The sequence below is a fragment of the Ambystoma mexicanum genome, chromosome 7p (genome assembly GCF_040938575.1).
Source record: "Ambystoma mexicanum isolate Mex_15411 chromosome 7p, UKY_AmexF1_1, whole genome shotgun sequence".
Classification (NCBI taxonomy): domain Eukaryota; kingdom Metazoa; phylum Chordata; class Amphibia; order Caudata; family Ambystomatidae; genus Ambystoma; species Ambystoma mexicanum.
This window is the reverse complement of record NC_090939.1, coordinates 525,164,707-525,181,816: the sequence shown is the minus strand read 5'-3', so window position 1 is coordinate 525,181,816 and position 17,110 is coordinate 525,164,707. Positions and strand designations below refer to the sequence as shown.

The 17,110-nt window shown below is 44.5% G+C and overlaps 1 long non-coding RNA gene across 1 annotated transcript in view; it reads right to left on the bottom strand.

Moving 5' to 3' along the window:
* LOC138526156 (uncharacterized) overlaps positions 1-8,099 on the bottom strand; it is a 134,448-nt gene extending 126,349 nt beyond the window's left edge. The window contains exons 1-2 of the long non-coding RNA XR_011283511.1: positions 7,467-8,099; positions 7,127-7,337 (exon numbers count right to left, since the gene is read on the bottom strand). This is a non-coding gene — a long non-coding RNA (uncharacterized lncRNA). The remainder of the gene's footprint in view (positions 1-7,126; positions 7,338-7,466) is intronic.
* Between the last annotated feature and the right edge of the window lie 9,011 nt (positions 8,100-17,110).

The following is a 17,110-nucleotide window of genomic DNA, read 5'->3' as shown; positions in this document are numbered from 1 at the left end:
CCATCGGTACCAGAAAATATCTAAGATTCTTAACTACCTGAAACCCATTCCATGAACATGTGCGGGACAGAGAAGCTCATTTCTTCAAACCCCGCCTACTCTGGAACACGCATGTCATCTGAATTCTTCCAGACGTAAAGACGTCGAGACACTAACGTCAGAAAAAGATCTGATTACTCCAAACTCTAAAGTGTAAAATAGTGATTAAAGTTGGGGAGGAGAGGGATTTATAGGGGGAGGGTCCCTCCACCTCCTTCCTTATGTTATCAAGAGCAAGCTGTGACCGGCCTCCAGATCGATCTGTAAGAGGGGTGACTGTCAACCCCCCCCTTTTTTATTTTGTTGGAGGGGTTGCTGATGACTCCCCTGGTATGACCACAATACCCATGGTACAGAGGCGTGGTCACGCCTTTTGGGGTCAGTTTGAGCCCCGGCCTGATCCTTTGATTTTAGGTATGCTTCATAAATTAAGTACTACTGGGATGAGCAAGAGAGCACTTGGAGATAATGCTGTGATTAATTATCATTAATATTCATTACACCTAGCCCTACTCTTCCTCCCCACAGTATGGACAACCCGCCACTACCTCCCTGTGGTGGGATTGTCATGGTTCTATTGGTATAGTCAGGAGGATTATTGCACTGGTCAGGTGCTTTATACCCTGAATTATAAGGGGCCAAAGTAAAAAATAAGAAGGCATTTGGGAAAGGGTTCTGTTGGAAGGTGGGTGGCCTTCATAGAGAAAGTACTGTGACGAAAAAGAGTAAGACTAGACGTAATGAAGATTATCAGTATGCAATTTCTTTTTTTTGTTTTTTTGCTTCTGATTAAAAAAAACCTTTACAAAATTACATATATATTTTTTAAAAGATAGCAGGCGCTCCACTCCAGAAAGAACACGGCATGATAACCTGTTCTGAGACGAGAGTCTGCAGCACACGCTTTTTGCTCACTGTACCTTTTGCTCACTGTACCTTTTACCTGGGGGCAACCAGACGTGGACTCCCTCTCACTGTGCTCAGAGAGACAAAGCTTCACCTCACTGATGAGGCCCAACAAGGCTGAAACACGTGTATGCGGTTGCTTTTGGTACTCTTGTTCAGAGAGGAATTGCCATAGCATTTCGGTGCTGGACTGCTCATGTGGGTGGGACAAAGACTGATATGCAAATGGATATTTCCCATCTGTGAAAGGTACAGTGAGCAAAAAGTGATGGCTGAGAACTCTCATCTCAGAACAGGTTATCATGCCATGGTCTTTCTGGAGAGGAGCGCCTACTACCTTTTTTTTAAATAAAATTACATTATATATTTGCATCAATATTCCTCATATACAAATTCATCATAGCCAATAAAATATAATAATACATTACAATGTAAAAAATCACCTGATACAATTAAAAACAATGTTTTACACCTCTCAATTTCATTAGAAAACCTTTCAAAAGGATATTTGTTCGATAAGTCGTTAGCAACACTACATTAAACCCTAGAAAATGTATCCTATATAACATGGTCCTTTACAAGGAACTACCACAACATTAGCATTCATATATTTGGCATTGTAGGATCCCATGGATATTACATTCATCCGCTTCAAAGCTGGTTACACAGTTAAAGCCAGGTTGTCCTTAATAATCCTTAATAAGCGTTCCAAAGCAAAGGTTAATGGGTTGTGATTCCCAATCATCTTCCTTTCCCATAGGAATTCCAAACAATCCACAAAGTTTGGAATAACAAATTTTAACAAAATGTTTGTTCCAGGTACTCTGAATTGCGGACATTCCAGCACCAGATGCTCGAGAGTTTCCAAAGGTGCAGTACAAGTAGAAAATCTATAATTCACCTGCTGCGAACCCATTGAAGAGCTATCCCAATGCTTACAAAGTTCCCTCGTTCGAAATGTATTGAACTTAAAATGAATAAGATACATGCGTGTATACATACAGGGGAAAATACTTATGAATAAACAGTCCATCTCCAAAAATGTTTTTTTTTTAAAAAAAGCAAGTCTAAAGCATAGATCATCATTAGTTACAGAACGTTCTGCTAGAACCCTCTGCATACGTCTTTGAAATTGATTGAGAGATTCAGCACTCTTAGACTCAATTACCTCCTGCAAGTCTTTATATACAGAGTTATTTGGTGGATTCATGATTTTTTTGCACAGTTCGTCAAAGAACACCACACTGCCCTACATGAGAGCAAAACTAGGCCTCGTTCATGGCGGATTAAGCAATTTGAGATGGAGAGAGCTAAGTGCAAAGCACTTTTTTATTAAGCATCCCTGTAGTGAGTCTAATTGTTGACTTAGGTCAAACAAACACATTTCTAGAATGTAAATGATCACAGCTTGAATCTTCATTATGAGAAAATCACACCGAGGATTTAAAGAAAATCTGCAATATTTGGCAAAAATCAACTTTAGCTGGCTTGCCAAAGGACGCACTTTCCGGTTGAGTTTCACAATTTCAGTGACGAGTTGTTACTCAAATAGGAACCTAGATAAGTTATTTCTGACATTTTCAGAATTACCTCACCCCCAATCTTCCATTTATAGACCTTAAGCTTCCTTCCTGTGTTGAATACAATCGTGCTGGTTTTTGTCGCATTAGGCTTTAGATTCCAAGTATGAGCATATATCTCAAACGAGTGAAGTTTTGCTTGAACCCCGTTTCCTTATGATCGCCTTTTTTATAAACCGGATGATGATAGATGTTCCCCACTTCTCTGGAGTGTTGCCAGTCCGCAAGATTATTTCAAATTTGTCTTTAAGAATATCAGCCCAAAGTGATGGATCTGTTTTGTAAACACATGGTGGAATTCCATCCGGGCCAGGCGCCTTAGAATAATTAAGCTTACTAAATGCCCATACGATGTCCTGTTTTGTCCTTATTAAACATTCCCTAATCTCTTCTGTCAGATGCTGATATTTAACAGAGGTAAAACGGGCTGGCAATCTAAATTTCTCAAATATATGCTTTTCCCATACATCAGCTGAAATAACATTCCCATTATAACCACAGTATTCTGAATTTGGACTACGTATCACGGACCATATTGATCTTGTATCATGGTTACAGATGGCTTTAATCAGATTACAATTTGTTTTATTTATCTTGATAATTCGAAGAGATCTGAGTTTATTTATGTAAATTTGCAGGATACGCTTTTTTAAATATAAATGTTGCTTATTGTTTACTGATGCCTTTTTTAAGGATCGAAGTAACTTATTTTTATTGCATTTTAGGAGCTTAACTTCCATGTCAAATTCATGCAAATATGCTGTAGGTTTGGGTTTGTATTTCGCCTGCAAGGATATAATAGCTCTTTAGAAACTATATTGCTTACAATATTTTCCCTCAAGTAACGGCAAAATCTAGGATGGAAAATCTGCTCAGCAAGACTACTTAGTGCTAAACGCACCTTCTCTGCTAATTTATGGCAGATAACAGAGCTCCATCTAAGAAAAATGTATGGGCGATGGATCTCAATCAGTGGCAAAAGCTCATCAATCATAAATTCAAAGTAAAGCATTCTCAGTGTTAGAAGGATAGGAGCACGATCGCTGTCCATGATGGAATGAATAGTTACTGGGTCCGCATAGTGAATCAGGGAATTTGATATTGCAAAGAACTTGATCGTAGAAGAGAAACAGCCCCGACTCCATGTGTGTTTGGGACCTATCTCTCCACATTCTACAAAAGTAATTTTACAATTATCAAAGTATGATACTTTGACCTCTTTGTATCGCACAAGGCGTACCCTCAATCTTTTCATATGCGGTGTCCACATTATTGAACAAGCACATAGAGTTAAAATCCCCAACAATGATAATTTGATTGTTAGAATTGAGAGTCAATATGCTCTCCAGGCAATGATCTAGCCTGTCGAACATATAATCTATGGCAATTTTCAAGGGATTCCAAAATAGCGTTAACAGCAAGATGGGATCATATAATTCATCCTGAACGTCCAGTTCAACAGCAAGTATATTTTCAGCCTTGTATATGCATCTTGTGTTACATTTCATATGGTTATTTATAGCGATTGCCAAACCACCCATAGGACGACCTTCAACACCTTTAGTTGTGTTCATGCAATCGGTACTGAAACCTTCCAACACCATTTCCCTAGTGCTCATAGTTTCCTGAAAGAAAATAATATTGGGAATTTGAGAAGAGGGAAGAGAAGTCATCCATTTGTGGAGATTCAGGGGGCCACACGAGTTCCATGATATAATGAAGAGTTCATGTTTTATTACTTGCTAATTCAGACGCTTATCTGTTTTGATTCTAAATATTGATCGTAGCAATGGTTCAACCCAAGGTAACTCTGTTTTTCATTCAGCAATTGAGAGCAATTGAGATATACATAATTTCTCATCTACAGTACCCCCTGAAGCACCATGCAATGGTTTCTCTTCCCTTTCCCGAAGTGTCCTTGGTACAGCAAGAAACTCATTTGCTATCATCCCATTATTAAAGGTATACAGTTGAAAACCCAACTCCAACAAATCAGCACGATAGCCCCATATGCATTTCAAAACATTCACAGTTGGCAAATAACTGATCATCCTATAGTTGTTCTCACGAGCTAATGAAATTCTCTCAAAATCCCTGCTAGTTAATATTCAAAGGGAGGGAATACAGGCGATCAAGTCCAACATATAACCACGGTTGATTCTTGATCTACGTAATATATCTGGGTTGCCCTCAAGTCCAATGATGTTATAGCCACTGTGTAGCTCATCCACCCTTTTGGTTGAATCAGTATTGTTCTCCAATGTCTTGAGATTTATGTCATTAGAATTCAATACAAGATCATGTGTAGCATTCATACCTTCGCTATCTTGTTGGGCCGTACCAACATGATCCAGACCATCATTATTTTTTGGCTCTTGCGAGTCAGCCACATTAATGGAGTCAGGTACAATCACTTTTGCCCCAATTAGATTTAATTCCTTCATCAATATGTCTGCCTTTAGTACACCACACTCCAATGCTACTTTCAAAGAGCTCATTATTGCTGTTTGAGAGTCAGTGTTATTTATAGGGTGAGATGACTTGTTAATTAAAGGTGATACCAATTCCACACTCTGACCACTACTATCCGATTGAGCATGGACTGGCATAAAATCACTGATAGTCGCTGAAGGTACAGATGACTTAGAGCTAATGAATTTACCCAACCTCATGTCTTTTGGCTCTGAATCACTATTTTGCCCAGCTTTCCCACAATCAATAGTGAAAGACATGTTTTGCCTAGTTAAAGATCTTGATTTGCCAGGCCCACTGCCTATCAGATAGTCGTTTTGAGGTAGCAGATTTTGGGACTTTTGCTGCATATGTGATGAGCCGCATGCTTCCGCATACGTAGCACATACAATTACTGCAGATTTATCCATCATCACTTTAGGCACTTGCTTACCCCTAGCCGCGTCCTTTTGTCGCTGTTCAACAGGGCCAACACAGGTCGCTGTTGATCGCTTCCTGCTATCTGTAGGAAAATCATTGATCACATTTTTTTTTGTTTTTTAGGAATGTCAACAATAGATGGATGGATCAAATCTTTGCATGCGTAAGGCGATCGACATCGATTCTGTCCTCTTCAACTGTGGTGTCACCTGATTTATTATCACCAGGTTCCAAAGATTGATTCATCTGCTGAGTTGCTTCTTTCCCCTTTTTATTATTTATTTTGTTATTATTTTTAGTCGGATCTATACTATCTTTCCTATGTATTTCTGCTCGTTTTACTGCTCTTAAATGCAGTTTTTTAGAGCGCTGTGAAAGAAAACCTGTCTTTTCTTTAAGCGGTTCCCCCGGCACCCCATCATTTTCCATCTGCTCAATTATTTTCATGAGAGCAGAGGGACAATCAGGTGTTATTTCCTCATGATTGGGTGGCGGGGTAATCCTAGTGTTTATGAGGGCTGCAGTATTCGGCTTGATGTCATTGATATAATTTTTGATGGAATTAATGTCAGAGTACAAGCCTTCCCAGTTCTGACCCGATAGAAGTGTCATAGAAGCAGGCATTAGTTTGTGCATGCCCTCATTCCCCTCCAATTCCCCCTTGGAGTCAGATTTTTCCCAGTGCTGAGTATATTTATCCAGAAGAATTTTTGGTTCATGTTTAGGGCCAGTCTGATTAATTCCAGGGTGCTGGAAGCGATTAGAATGATCACCAATTTCTTTTGCCATAATAAATCCTTTCAGTCGGTTTAGCTTCATCAGAATATCACTAGATGTCGTTTTTAGCTCACGAATTTCAAGATGTGTGAAATCGTGGTCCTTATCCAATAAATCAAGTATTCTTATTATGACAGGAAAAGAATAAGGACTAGTCGTGCGGGATGGAGAGTCTGTATTAGTATTCTTATCTTCCCCCAGCGACTCTAGAGTGTTACTGTTGTTAGGGAGGAGTCAAGTGGTTATCCAAGCCAGATGCAGTAAATTTCACCTTAAATCTACACTCCTCATCCTCATTACCCTTGGCAACGCTTTTGTTCAACAAGGGACTAGAATATTGTTGGTATTGTATGTTATTATCTGGCTGTAAACTGTTCTTTTTTTCCAAATGGCTGTTGATGCCCCAAGAACGTTGTACCAGGGGGGTCAACACGCCAATAGAGTGACTAATTTGTTTGTTCAATTCCTCCATTGCCACAGGGCCAATCCCCAATTCCTCATTACCAGCTCCACTACCTATCATTGAACAGGTATGTGAGCTAGTATCAGGCAATAAACTCCCCTCCGGAATCCAATGACTCCCCACACGTGTTTATTTCTTTTGCCAAACTCCTGCCCAGCGTTCAAGCATCATAATCACCAGCATGCAGCTGAACACTATGCACCGCAGAAGCTAAGTTTGAAGTGGCAGGACCACAGTCTGTTTGTAAGGCACCCTCGTTAGTATTAGAAACAGCAAACAGCGTTCAAGCCGCCATTTGTCGTTGCGTTATTTGTAACAGGATATTTTAAATTCCCTGAGCACACAAATGCATCGATATTAAAGGAGCTGGTAGATGGCATCTCCGTTGGTCGTCTGCTACCCAGACCGGAAGCCATGCTCTCCTTATTCAAATCGGCAACTTATTTCGTAATAGTGAAGGTGATCTCACCTGGTTTGTATGGCGAGCTGCTCACAGTAAGGGCCGTATGTAATTTCACACAATAACAGAAAGTTTCCCACCAACACCACCGCCCTCCACCATAACAGCCCCAACAGCCAACACTTCCCAGCACCTCGGATTCACGTGCAGGATGCGCGTCCACCAGTGCTTTCTAGTGACTGGCTGCAGGGAGTGGGTGGGTTCAGCCTCGAGGGAAGGTCTGTGGAAGACAGGAAACAGTGAATCAGCGAGGGCACATAAAGCTAGCATTCTCATAAAAGACCCGCGGCAAAACCTGCGGTCAAAATAAACTGGTAATCACAAGTTCAAGAGACATAAATCCGATTACTTTTGACAGGCAGTCCTTGGGAGCGTAACGGCTCAATGAAGGCTTCTTCTTGCCGACGGCTGCTGTGGTCCATTGTGTTGTGTATCAGTGGGGGAATCCCTGGCCCCCACTGTAGCGCTCCGTAAGCCCCGCGCCCCTTCCGCCTCACAGAATGACTCGGAGACGAGGTACACTGCTCGGGCTTCCCGGTCGCGAATGGCGTGGCTGGGAATGCCCCCTCTATTAATAGAGCACGCGACCACGTGCAACGTCACGCCACCGCATGCGTTCCCATAAGGGGGACAGCACCACACATGGCAGCAACAATGCAGAAGCAAAGTAGGGACAGGCAGAGTACACAGCCCCAACAGCCAACACTTCCCAGCACTTCAGATGCGTGTGCACCAATGCTTTCAAGTGACTGGCTGCAGCGAGTGGGTGGGTTCAGCCTCGAGGGAGAGGCTGTGGAAGACAGGAAACAGTGAATCGGCGAGGGCACATAAAGCTAGCGTTCTGGTAAAAGACCCGCGGCAAAACCCACGGTCAAAATAGACTGGTAATCACAAGTTCAAGAGACATATACATCCAATTACTTTTGACAGGCGGTCTTGAGAGCGTTACGGTGTTGTATGCTATCCTGCCTCCCATGGTAGATTGTGGGAGGCAGTGTTCGGCAATCTTCGGAGTCACGCCCACTTGATGGCTACAGCCATACATGCAGCCCGAAATGAAAAGCTAATGTCATAGCCCGCCCTCCTACATTTCTGTTCCTGGGATTGGCCAGTGATCTGCGTAGCTCCACCCCTGTCCTTGAGTGCCCGTGTCCATCATTTAAGCAGTTCTCATATTTTATTCTTTTTTAGTGGCCGCAGTGTTGCCATGTCCGCTTATTATATTATAAGTGACTTTGGGCTTGTTTTTGCCCAAAGTCGCTTATAATATTAGCAGGTTGCTTGTCGCGGTTTTTGTCAGCGTTTTTCCTTAATTGTGTGCTTATTGTTCCGCTTGTTTGCCAGTCTGTCTGACTTGGCCCCATTTACAAAAAAAAAATGAATATGAAAGGCGAACATGCCGTCTTGCCTTAAGCTGTTATGCACACGCTGTGAGGCTCGGGCTGATTGCCTTCCTGATGTGAACCTGCAAGTACTCCTTTCTTTTGCATTGATGGGCTCTTTCAATATGAGAGACCCTTTGAAGACGCATTACCTAGCCAAGAGGTAAACACGGGGTATTTACAGCAACATGTAGTTTAGTCATGATGGAAACAAGCATAGACAATGACAATAGTTTAGGGTTTTGTGTAGGCATGGGAAAGGCCCTTGGTAGGCACTGCTATCTTTAGTTGTATGAACGGCACCAGGTGCAAAATGGTGCAAGTACCAGGGCATCTAATGGCAGTGCCTGGCAAATGCCTGATAAGTTTGCAAAAGCCAAAAACTTTTAACATGACTAACTGAAGGACACACACAGTGCTTTTAACTTGATTGGCTGAACGCAGACCAGGTTAAGACATTTCTATTACACCAGTAGCATTTACAGCTCAAATTCATTCAGCATTGAGTGCAAAGTTTAATGTTAAGGCTTGATTAAAGAGAGCACAAAGAGTTCCCATGAGAAGGTGTTTTGGGCGGGGAGGGGCAAGAACAGGGTTGGGCAGTGCCTTAAGTGGCACTACAAATCGAGCCGGGGCTCATTGAGGGGGCGTGGCCTAACAGCGGGGGTCTTGATGGCCCGTTAGGCCACGCCCCCTTAACGAGCCCGGGCTCAATGGGCTACTGCCACCCCTGCCAGGCAGCCTTTCGTATAGATTAGCACCCTCTCCCCTATGGGGAGAGGGTGCTGATCTCTGCATTTATTTTGTGTAGGCTTGCCTGGCAGGGGACAGCGCCTGCCTATTCAGCCTTAATGGTGGTGCTGCCCCTCGCCAGCTGGGGAGGGGCAGCACCACCATTAAGGCTGAAAACGTGAGGCCACTGGAAGCAGAGGCCTTTTTCCTAAATACTGAAACTCCCGCGAATGCGCGGCAGCTCCAGTATTTAGAAAGCAAGGCCTCTGCTTTCAGCGGCCTCACGTTTTTTCCATAATGGTGGCGCCGGCCGACGGGAATCTCTTGATTAAAGGGATGCCTCGCTGGTGCGGCGCCACCATTATGGCTGAAAGGCATTTTTTTCTGTAGCCTCAAGCTCTCTCAAACGAGCGAGCGCTTCAGGCTGTAGAAAAAAATGCCTTTTCGTGTAGTGGCCGGGGCATCCAGGGGAGATTACTGGGCCCCGGCACGGCCCTGCCTCAAAACGAAATTTCAGGGCCTGCCGGGGCCCAGCCCCGGCAGGCCCCAGCCCACTTAAAGCCCTGGGGTTGGGGATTAGCATGGCAATGAACAGTCAATGGGTGGGCTAGTGATTTACTAGAGGAGTAAGTCATGAGGGAGCCAATGACCAGAGGGGTGATGGACTATATGAACCAAGGACCAGATGACAGCAATCAACCAGGTTTCCCAATACCAGAAGGACGACAGTGGGGGGGCCATGTCACGCTTGTCGCCATGAGCTAGTCCTGGATTTTCCCTTTGCATACTGGTCCTTGTAGGCCCATACTTATAATGGGAAGAAATAAAATACCAGTCCTAGCATTTAATAGGAAATGCCTGGACTGGCTCAGTGTCATGAAGTACATGGGGCTACTTGGCAGGTACCTGCAATGGAGCCAAGGACCAGAGGTGAGCGACGAATCAAGCACCAGAGCAGCCAAGGATCCAAAAAGCCAATAATGTTGCTTTTATAAGTCGCACACATACAACAAATTAAAATAGACACCAATTGTTAGAAAATAACAATTTTAATAAATGCTTTTTGTTAACATATGTTTGAGCTCTCTGTATGTATTCTTTGCGTTATAGTTATTTTTCAACTTCTGAGACCTTTCCACCTTATTTTAGAGGTGCGCTTGTTTTTGCAGCTTATTTGGTTGGGAGTCAGCTTGTTTTGGGCTTGTTTTAAAGGAACATTCAGCTTATTTTTTCCTTCTGACCTGGCAACACTGAGCGGCCGTGGAGAGAGGAAGGGGAGACTGGGAAAGAGGGGGTTTGAAGAAATTAAGTCGCATGGAGTAGAACCGAGCTCTACACTGCGGGGCTGTGGTGGGAATACAGGAGCTTGAGGCACACACGGGACTGAGCAGAAACAAAGGAGGGACCCTTCTGCACCAACACAACGAAAGCACAGTATTTGAAAGGCTACCGAGCAGGGGAGTTGCTAGGTCTGGAAAAGACCCGGGGCTAAGCTGATGTCGGAACTGTTGGGACTGGGGGCTAGCTAGTCTTTTGGCTGTAGCTCCTGCGATTCTATCCGGGGCTACAACCAAAAGACCAGGGGCTATAGCCCCCTTAGCCCCCCCCTAGCAACGCCCCTGCCACCAAGGATTACAAAAGCCCTGTACAGTGGTTTAATTGCTGGGATCAAAAAATAATAAAAATCACATAAATGAAAAACATTTTGACTTTTCTGTTTCATGACACCAACTTAACATTGTTTACTCCCCCATGTACGTAGACACATTAACACGGAAGAATGCCATGTTAAGAGAGGGCTAATCACCATATTGCTGAAACGAAGCACCTGAATGTTTTATGGAAATGCTTAACTCAAGGTGGTCTGTTTTGGGGGCTTCGTGCATGGACAACATTGTGTGATGAATGTCAACTTAACTATTTCATAACTTGTGTGTTTTATCACTGTTCTATAGCCAAAACATTAATGTAAAGAAATTTTATACCAAGCAAAAGGAGTGTTTAGCGAACAATGGTTTCACACCTGTCTGCATCAGGCGTGCCTGTAAATAAGTGAACACAAGGTAGGCTGCAGTCTTGTGGCAGGATGGATGCCATACTCCCACTTGTCATGAATCCTCCTTGCATGTTAATTCCACTCTCTTTATCACGGAGAATGGTCATCATGGTTTCCACAGTTATGTTGCCTGTTTGAAAACCATTATAACGCACTTCAGCAGGGCAGTTTCTAATCCATTTGGTGCCCAGAGCGAAACACTAGGAATACACCCCCCCACATCCCATCCCGCACCCTAGCCCCACCGCACCCAATGCGCCATCCCCACCGCACCCCGCGCCCCAGCCCCACCGCACCCCGCGCCCCAGCCCCACCGCACCCCACGCCCCAGCCCCACTGCACCCCAGCCCCACCGCACCCCGCGCCCCAGCCCCACTGCATCGCACCCCACCCCACTCCCAAACTACACCATTAAGGGACTCCTACCCAAAGTCAAACAGTCCGTTACACAAGGAATGAATTGCCATTTGCAACAGTGGGCCACTTTTTCATTGGTGCCCAAGACAATTGTATGCTCTAGTCCCACTTAGGCAGCAGATAATGAGGACTGGGCACACCAAGAGAACATGAATATGGCACAGGATGCAGTATATGCAACCATCAAAGAACACAAGATGCTGAAGGGGGTTTGGAGGCAACCTAAGCCAAAAGGGCAATGACAAGGAGACACCCGAACAAAATAAACAATCACTTTAAAATTCTTTCAATGGGAATCAAGTGTATGCTTTGATACAGTAAAGTCTGACTGTTGACTTGTTATAAGGAGACATGGAACCGGATTATTCATTTATTCATGCAATGTTTGTTGGGTACCTATTTATTTATGCAATGTTTGTCGGATACAGGTATCCGACAAACATTGCATAAATAAATAATCTGTGTCCATGTACCCGACAAACATTGCATGAATAAATAAATGAACCGGGTCATGGCTTAAAGAATATTTACTCAGCAACACTGATCAAAACTATTATCAGCATAATGAAGTAACTCATCACCAGTGCCATGGAAGTGGTTTAAAGTGGAATTGTTATAAAGTTTGGCAAAGAAGCAGCATGAAAGAAATAGCGCCGCTTTATTTTGGGAGAGGCAAAGCTGCCTACAGTGCACGCCCACGCCCCACACTACCTCCCCCCCCAACACAATGTCAGCACGAAACCATTCAGTGACCAATGGCCCACCATTAGCAGTTTCCTGCCTGCATTGTGATGGGAGGAGCTGGTTTTAGCTGCAGGGGGACCTGAAGTGTTTTAATTGTTGTGCTTATGCCCCCCCCAAGTGGCGCTAAAGTGGTCGGAGGAAGCCTCTGACTTCTGTAATGTTACGTAGTACTTGTGACATTACAGTCGGAAGGGGCAGCGCCAGTACCTGACCCACAGAACTTTCCCCACGGCAATGCGCCACCCCACAAACTGGGGAATTTTATCCCCTCCAGAGGTTCCAGTGTAGCGGGGTAATTGCGAACCCCCCTGGAGGTTGCGCCCCGGGAAGCTGCCCGCCTTGCCCGGGCCAAGAAACGGGCCTGCACCTCAGGGTTAACAATTTCTCCCAGTGCATGGATTAGCATTCTTTTTTATTTATTTTTCCATTTGTGCTTTGGTTTCCAACAAACCTTGCACACGAACATGAATATTTAAAAGTCTCGTATGCACAATTAGACAAACAATACAGGCCATAAATACAAACCATCTCCCCAGATAATACAAAATCATACACAAATATAAACTAGTCAAGTCACACAGCATTCTTGTTGCAGCTCAATTAAGCCTACACATTTCACAATATCAGAACAATGAAGTATCTGTTAAGTATAAAAGCAACATTCTATAACTTTTTCCCCAAACCTTTTATTCAAACAAGGATGCGAGACATACATAGACAGTAAAATATGGCTGAATGCATAATGCACAACATTCCTGGGTCCAACAAGCCATCCCACCACCGAGGCGCTAATGCGAAAATGCATAACCTTGTTAAAATAAAAAAAAGTACCACACCAAGGACATCACATCAAGGAATAGTTTGAAAGTAGAGACGGTTTAAAAGTTAGGGAGGGAAAATTCTGGTAATAGTCAACAAATGGGAGCCAGAAATTTAGATACCAAGGCAGCGCATTGTTTTACACATGCTGTAACTTTTTCGTCGACCAAGATGTCCCATACCTCCATCCACCATTGTGCCAATACTGGCCCCATAAGAGCCTTCCACGATCGTGCTATTTATATTTTAGTTGCTAAAAATTGGTGTGTCGCCGATTGTGCTCTGCAACCCGATTTAGGGTACACATCTTCCACTGAGCACCGCGATAGGCCAACTAGTGGAGCCAGGGGTAAGTCCACTGCAGTTCTCTCCTTAATGTGAGACAGTACAGCAACCCAAAAAGTGTGGATCACATGAGAGGACCACCACATATGAAAGTAGCTTCCCAAGGCCACACCCCCTCCAGCAAGCCGAATTCAAAGCAGCATTCATTTTATGTAAAGTTAGCAGAGGCCGGTACCATCTGTAGCAAAGTTTATGCATACATTCTCTATTGGTTACACATCTAGAGGAGGCGTGGTTTCTAGCCCAGATCTCTTCCCATAAATCCTCGACAGGAGGTCCCACATCCGCTTTCCAAATGGCAATGTAGGAGGATCTGACGGTTAGTAAGTTGCCTCCCAAAAGTTTATAAAAGCATGAGATTCTACCCCCATCTATGCCATACTGTTGGGTACATTCCACTACTCTCACCTTCGCAGGTCACCTGGCTCCTCACAGTTGTGAAATCCAGTGCCGAATATGACCATATCTAAATCGTTCGCCTTCGGTTAGTGAGAATTGAGCCTTACATTCGGACACGAGAGAGGAGAGCCCTCCTGGTACAGCTGATGCAAGCTATGCAGACCCCCATTATGCCAATTTGAAAAACTATTCCCTAAGAATCCTGGGGAGAATTCTGCATTACCAAAGACTGGAGAGCACGGTCTGAAACCCGATTCACCCACTTCTTCATAAAAGCCACGTGCCAGTAATACAGCAAGATTTTTGTCGAGCTCAAGTGTGTGTCAGATCGGGGAGTTTAGTATTGTCGATAAAGGGTAAGAAAGATAACCGGCAGGAGGAGTTGGCTTTCTCAAGAGCTACCCATCTGGGAGGGGACCTCCAAGCCAAAATGTGCCTAACCCGAGCAGCCACATAATACCTGAGGAGGCCCAGAGCCGCCATTGCTCCCCTCCGGGCATCGCTTAAAACCTCAGCTTTTGGAACTTTAGGCTTTTTGCCCACCCAGATAAATTGTAGGACGCTACGCTGCAGCATACGTACTTCAAGATTGGGTATCTTAACTAGCAAGGCTTGACAAAGATACAAGAATCTGGGTAAAAGATTCATTTTTACTGCAGCGATTCGTCCCATCAGTGATATTTCCTGCTTACTGCAACGTTTAAGATCTTCGGCAAGATCCTTAAGCAACCCTGGGAAGTTGACCCAATATACATCCTGCGGGGAAACAGGAATCCTCACCCCCAGGTACTCAATAGTGTCAGATGCCCACGGAATCGACAGGTGGATCTCGCAGCGGCAATGACTTGCTTGGGCAATTGCACACTTATGGCAAGGATTTCTAGTAATTGACAGAGATGCCAGTTCAAATCATCTTAATTCAGACATGACAGCCTCAAGGGAGGTTGGTATATTAGTTAACATGAGCAGGACATCATCGGCATAAAGAGGCATTTTGTGTTGCACCCAAGCTACCTCAGTCCCTGTGATCTCTGAGTTGTCTCTGTTCCTTTGCGCAAATGGCTCCATTACAAGAGGAAAAATCAAAGGAGACAGTGGACAACCCTGCTTAGTTCCATGAGCGATAGGGACAGGGGCAATTAACCCTTATTCGAGTAAAAGGTCAATGGTAGTTAGCCAACGGGCCAAATCCAAAAGCAAGCAGAACATCACAAAGGTAGGGCCAGTGCACTCTGTCGAATGCTTTAGTAGCATCCAGTGTGAGTACTCCCAAGGCAAGACTATCCCCTCCTGGCTAGGTCAAGGATTTCCAAGCCTCATCTGATGTTGTCTTGTGTGCTTCGCTTTGGAATAAACCCAGCCTGATCCGGATTTATCAGTTGGGGTAGAACCGTCCCCAACCTCGAGGCCAACACCTTAGAGTACAACTTGGCATCCAGGTTCAAAGAAATTGGCCTGTACGGGTGACAATCCTGTGTGGGATTCCCCAGCTTAAGTATTAAAATTGTAGTTGACTCCATCGAAGGAGTAACCCTCCCTAAATTACGGGAACAAGTTGAATAAGTTAGTCAAAGGTTTGAGTAGTTGTGGTTGAAAAATCGTATAAACGATGCTGAGAAACCATCCGGTCTAGGGGTCCTGTGTTTAAGAGAAACTATTGCTATTGCCACCTCTTCCGTGGTTACAGGAGTATCTAAGGTCTCCTGACCAGTAGACGAGAGCCTGATTTGGTAGTCTGGCGTAAGTCGCAGAGATGGGGGGGGCGGGCCTGCTTCAGATTCTGTGGGTAAATATCATTCAGAAACCTTCCTTTTCGCCAATTCCTTGTACTGAATATTTATGTCTGAGTCTACCAGCACTGCTGTAGTATTTGTTGTATGTATGGCCTTCAATTTATGAACCAGAAATGTATTCACCATATTACCCATGGCATAATAAGATTGCTTAGCACGAATAATCGATTTGGCCGTATGTCCTGCTAAGTGTGCTTCTAGTTTATTTCGCGCTACCCGTAGGCCCTTCCTGGCCATGACAGAATTGAAATGCTTATGAAGCATTTCTGAAGCGCGCATCTCCCCCTAAAGTGCCTACCTTAGGGTTCTATTCCTATAAGTGCAAGCAGTTGTGTGAGCAATCAGTTCCCATCTAATCACTGCCTTCATAGGGTCGCATACCGTGGCAGTCGGAACGGTAGCAGTGCTATTTTCCCTAAAGAAATCAGTTATTGCTTTAGTTACGGGGTCCTTTGAACACCAAATCTGAGAGGGCCGGGTCGTGCAGCTTCCATGGGGGCCTGCTAACGGGGGACAACCTATCAACTGAAAGTGTACACTCAACTGCTGCATGATCTGAGAGTACATGGGTAGCAATGAGTACCTCTGATACAAACGGAATCAGAAAGAACAAGTTACTTACCTGTAACTATTGTTCTCCAGAATGGGTCTGGCATGGATTCACATGCTCATGAATATTCCCCGTCGTCAGGCCGGGAATCAAAAAGAAAAAACAGTTTCACTTTCACTTACAAACTGTCTTTCTCCGATAAACCAATCACTGAGCTCTGGGTCATACTGCCCCCAGCCAATGACTGCCCTTCCCCCTAAGCCCCTCCTCTGGCAGCCATCTTCAGATTTAATAGCCCATAAAGTGGCAGTATGACCAAGAAGAGCCACAGAGGGACAGGAGGGAGGGTTTGCATGTGAATCCATGCCAGACCCATGCTGGAGAACAATAGTTGCAGGTAAGCAACTTGTTCCTTCTCCAGCATGGGGTCTGGCATGGATTCACATGCTCATGAATAAAGAATACATAGCAGTACAACATTACACAACCACAGGAGGTGGCAAGGCTCAACAGAAGCAAATACTCTTCCCTCCGGAACAGGCTCACCTTCAAGCGAACAGGTTTGCGTAGCACTGCTTGGCCAACCCTGCACTCCTCTCTGGAATCCCTGTGGACGCAGTAGAATCTTGTAAAGGTGTGCGTGTACCTCCACGTAGCAGCCCTGCAGATGTCCAGCAGGGGCACACCAGACAGGAACGCCGTCGTCGCAGCGATCGCTCTGGTAGAATGGGGTCTCGGACGGCCAGGCAGCGGTTG